Raw genomic sequence first — 5,117 nt, forward strand, 5'->3', positions numbered from 1 at the left:
AGACAACGGTGTCGTCTGCTGTCAGATTGGTATACTCCTACCTACGTACGCATTTTTAGTTGGTTTGTTTCTAAATATTGACAAGTGACAAAGCTTTCGCTTTCCCGTGCATAAAATATCTACATTGAATTCCTAATATTGTTTCTATGCAAAGATTAAACAGTTTTTTTCCCTATGCCTTAATCAGGTCATTTGCCGACGCACGCGATGGCGCACATGATGGACTAGTTATTCTTCAAATGGTACGAGATGATTTGATGCTGGTACCTTCTTGTCGTTCTTTTCATCTTGGAGCAGTTGGAGTCGTGAGTAAAACATAGAGAAAACAAAACGCTACGTCATTCATTAGTCTATTCCGTGGCTTTCATGCCAATGAATTAGCGATCAGAAGCGTAAAGAATATTTTCACCAAAATAAGTGAACTGGACAGGATGCTGCCTAAACTTGTAGAACTGCCTAGATGGCATGCAAGGGCCATCACAGGAATGCTTTGACGATGAATTGTCCAGGAAATAAGGAAAATGCGTTTGATTGCTGTACATGCACATTTTCCATTCCGTCTTCTGGAGAAATTTATCTTCCATAGAGAAGATACACAGTTACACACTGAATAGCAGTTCGTATCGAACAGATCACTTGCACTTGACAGTGACACAGGTTATCAGAAATTGTAATATACAATTCAGGAACCAAATGCTGCTGCATGTTTTGTGAAGTAATCAAAGCTCATATGGGGGAAGAAAAAGCATCCATGATCTATAAGAGCATCTACAAGAGTACCCCAAATTTATTTCCCATCCATGTTTTTTTTTGCCAACTCCCAAAGTAGTACGGGGAGAAAAAAAAAGAGATCTTACTCCAAGAGTACCCCATATTTGACTTCCAAAACATCAAAACTGTGGACCCACAACGGTTTTTTTTTTTTTGCGCCTTTTTTTTCCTAGCGCGATCTCTTTCGCGGCACCACGAAACATTTCGCGCCGCCGCCGTTTTGGACACCGTGTTTGTTGCATTCGGTTCCCAGCCAGGGACCGGACCCCTCCAGCATGCAGGTCCCTTTCCTAGCCGACAGTGCCAGCCTTTGGCAGCCAGGCACCCGCCCCCTCCAGCCTTCAGCTCCCTCTCGTAGCCTTTGGCAGCCAGGTATGTGAACGTATACTACTAGTATTCGCATGGCTTGAGATTGGCCGTAGATGTGTTTATGCCTAGATGATCAATTGTTGAATGAGATTTCATATTAGTATTTACATAGTGAATTCTCAGACAGGGTAGACGTCATGACGAAATCACTTCTTTAAAGAGAATTGGATGATTCATCTTCAGACGATGACGATGATTATTTGATCTTCTCAGCTGCTCAAATTGTGCAAACATATTCGAATGCTAAAGGAAGACAAGTTATCTATCGAGATAGAGTAGGGAGCTTTTCCTACGCATAATGAGTACGGAGCTTTTCCTACGCATAACTCATCCTGTATCTGAAATAAACAAAAACAAATTTAAACAACTCATACAATAATTAACTACATAGTACGTACCAATCATAATTATGTGAATGCAAACCAACCTCCGTATGTCAGATTATCCGCCAAATAATCTTGAAACATCCTTTGGTGGCCGCCTTCTCTATCTCAATAGATAACTTGATGGCCTGGGACAGAACCACCATGTCTTCATTTAGCATTCGAATATGTTTGCACAATTTGAGCAGCTGAGAAGATCAAATAATCATCGTCACCTGAAGATGAATCGTCCAATTCTCTTTGAAGAAGTGATTTCGTCATGACGTCTACCCTGCCTGAGAATTCACTATGTACAAATGACTGGTGGCCTGGAAATACTAATATGAATCTCATTGAACAATTGATCATCAAGGCATAAACACATCTACGGCCAATCTCAAGCCAAAATATACTGCGTGCGAATAATAGTAGTATACGTTCACATATCTGGCTGTCAAAGGCTACGAGAGGGAGCTTAAGGCTGGAGGGGGCGGGTGCCTGGCTACCAAAGGCTGGCACTGCCGGCTAGGAGAGGGACCTGCATGCTAGAGGGGTCGGGTCCCTGGCTACCGTCGGCTGGGAACCGCATGCGACGGACACGATGTCCAAAACGGCGGCGGCGTGAAAGGTTTCGCGGTGCCACGAAAGAGATCACGTCAGAAAAAAAAAGCCACAAAAAAAACCATTGTGGGTCCACAATTTTGATGTTTTGGAAGTCAAATATGGGGTACTCTTGGAGATGGTCTCTTGTTTTCCTCCCCATACTACTTTGGGAGTTGGAAAAAAAACACGGATGGGAAACAAAATTTAGGGTACTCTTAGATGCTCAACACTATAAATGATGACCATAAAAGGACATGTTGTAGCAAGATGATCTTAGAAAAAATGGCGGCCTAAAACATGAACCTGTGTTGTTCTGTCTCCTAGGGAGGTTGCGTCAGTTTCAAAACTGAGTCATGCCATGGCAGCAACCAGCATAAAAAGAGGCATCGGCACTATGTGTCGAGTTGGTTGGGAAGGAATTAGCACCACATCTTTGTGATTTATCCACAGGAATGCCTGAATAAAGGGAAATTCAGCAATCTAAGTTGTAAACTGACTGAACAACTTAACAGGTTGTGTGTATCCAAATTCCTGGTTTTAACAGATATGTAATTCAACTATGAGAATGACATGTTAAACTGTAAGGACTAACATATCATGAGATTTTAATAGTCAATCCAGGCCCAGTACAATGCCCGCTAAAGGGAAATTCAGCAATTCGAGTTGTAGACTGACAGTGAACAATTTAACAGCCTGTGTGTATCCGAATTCCTGTTTTTAACAGATAATTAATTCAACTATGAGAATGACTGACGTAAACTGTAAGCACTAACATACCATGAGATTTTTAATAGTCAATGCAGGCTATCCACAAAGAGCAGAGGCTGCCATTTTTGTGCCGAAACAAAGGGAAAAAAATACATACATCACTTTAGCCTCGAAGGCCAACAGGTTAAACAGCACGAAGGCGCTAATTAATTTGTGAGAAAAGGAAAAGGTGGAGGGGACATGGTGCTTATTGAAGCATTACAGAATGTAGTTACCTTGTAAACTGACACACAACAATTTGGCAACCTGTGTGTTTTTTAATTCTTATTTTTAACAGATATGTAATTCAACTATGAGAATAACAACGTAAATTGTAAGGACTACCATACCATGAGATGTTAATAGTCAATCCAGGCTATCCACAAAGAGCAGAGGCTGCCTTTTTTTGTGCTGAAACAAAGAAAAAAAATACATACATCACTTTAGCCTTGAAGGGCAACATATCAAACAGCACGAAGACGCTAATTAATTTGTGGGAAAAGGAAAAGGAGGGGACATGGAGCATATTGAAGTCCCCGCAGCATGTCAATATGACGGCCACCTTGAGGTTAGTTCTGAACATCGGAAAAACTGCAGCTGTGCTTTGCAGTCATAACACACTGCATTGTGTATGTAAATTAATAAATAATAATCCATGTACTGTATCCATGGATGGCTAAATTCAATATGCAAACTTATTTGATATATAAATATTTGTATCTTGGGAGCAGCACAATGTACCTGAGCATCACTATCTGCCTTTCTCCTCTTCAAGTTAGTAGGCCTCAGGCTGCACGACATCCGCAGGCTTCATCGGCCTGACGCACCAGGGAGGTGGAGGTGGAGGGTGAGGGAGACGACCCAGATCGGAGTTGTGAAGCGAGTCGTTGGCCTAGCCGACGGCCGAAGATGAAGACGGCAATGCAATAGGAACAGGCATGAGGACTGAAACCCTAGGTGAGGAACCAAATCACTGGAGTATTGGAAAAATTAGAGAGAGGGAGAGGAAGGCGCAACCTCGGAGGTGTCTCTGTCGGGTAGAGGCATGGAGAGGAAGACGCTAAGGTGGAGGAGGCCGGCGGAGGCTTCGAAAGGCGAGGGGAGGTCCGCTACAGGCGCCGCGGGGGCGCGCGCACCTTGCGCTGAGGACCTTGGTGGGAGGAGCGCCGACGGCGGCCGGCGACCGGCAGTGCGTCCGTGGGGGGTGTTGGGGGCGCCAGAAGCTGGGGCGGTGGCCTGGGTCGGAGAGGCCGATGGTGCGGACGGTGAAGCTTCGCGAGGGAGCGAGACAGCGGATGAGGAGAGAGAGGGAGGAAGTATATATTTTGTGGAGATGGCTCTAAATAATCTAGGCTCTTAGATTGGAGTTTGGACGGCTTGGGTTTGCCGATGACGTGGACGCGCGAGGGGCAGATTCTGGTATACAGTAATAAGGATCTAGTATGGTAGATAATAAATAAGATCGGGGAGAGGGTCGTCCACCTTGTTGGCTGTCCATCGACTCTCCACCCTTAATTTGTGAGCTTCTTCTCACCGGTCGCAACTCTCTACACGGAAGTAGATATAAAGCACATTGCATACTAATCAACAGACCTTAACTTAACTTCTTCTCACTGGTCGCAATCCTGTACACGGAAGTAGATATAAGCCCTGTTCGATTTATCCTATATTTAGCTTGTTCAGCTTTTTTCAGTTGAAACAGTATTTTTCTCTCACAACAATTCAGCTGAAATAGTGTTTTCAGCTAGTTTCAGCCAAATTTCAGACCGAACGGGGCCATAATGTACATTACATATTAATCAACAGAAAGAAATACCATGAAGATTGACGAGATCACATCTCGTGTCTTGGTGTGCTTGAGTTCTTGAGCTCCTATTTCTTGTATTTGTTTCCATGTGGTGGCTTCGGCTACGTTTTGTGTAGGTATTGGTGCAAGTCTCAGTGTGGAATCCCTTCATAGCACTCCCCTACACGTGTGGTAAAAGTCGATCTGAACTTTGTTCCTTAAATTCGTAGTTCTAGGTTTTCACTCTCTACCAGGGCCCAAAAATTCAGTCCGTCCCCAAAATTCTAGACAAGGCCGTAGTTTCCGATTAGGATCGACCTAGGTTTTAATCCGCTGCAAAATTTTAAAGTAGGTTATGCCTATTCAAGGTATTGTTGATCCTTTCAAAATATAGGTGGGACCACCCACAGATACATGGCCTCCGACTCATCGATAGTCTCGCCGAGCACCGTGAGCTCGAGTGACTGCAAATGCAATGC

At 43.9% G+C, this 5,117-nt stretch overlaps 1 long non-coding RNA gene across 7 annotated transcripts; it reads right to left on the reverse strand.

Moving 5' to 3' along the window:
- Positions 1-1,198: 1,198 nt before the first annotated feature.
- Positions 1,199-4,199, reverse strand: LOC136525454 (uncharacterized). Of its 7 annotated transcripts, none has more exons than XR_010776520.1 (5): positions 3,870-4,199; positions 3,594-3,797; positions 1,739-3,472; positions 1,568-1,651; positions 1,199-1,478 (listed from the first exon to the last, which is right to left on the reverse strand). It is a non-coding gene; the product is annotated as an uncharacterized lncRNA (long non-coding RNA). The 7 variants fall into 7 exon arrangements; XR_010776521.1 differs by having other exon boundaries at positions 1,739-3,263; positions 3,370-3,472; positions 3,594-4,197; XR_010776517.1 differs by having other exon boundaries at positions 1,739-3,119; positions 3,203-3,472; positions 3,594-4,196.
- Between the last annotated feature and the right edge of the window lie 918 nt (positions 4,200-5,117).

This window comes from Miscanthus floridulus, chromosome 1 (assembly GCF_019320115.1).
Source record: "Miscanthus floridulus cultivar M001 chromosome 1, ASM1932011v1, whole genome shotgun sequence".
NCBI classification, from domain to species: Eukaryota; Viridiplantae; Streptophyta; class Magnoliopsida; order Poales; family Poaceae; genus Miscanthus; species Miscanthus floridulus.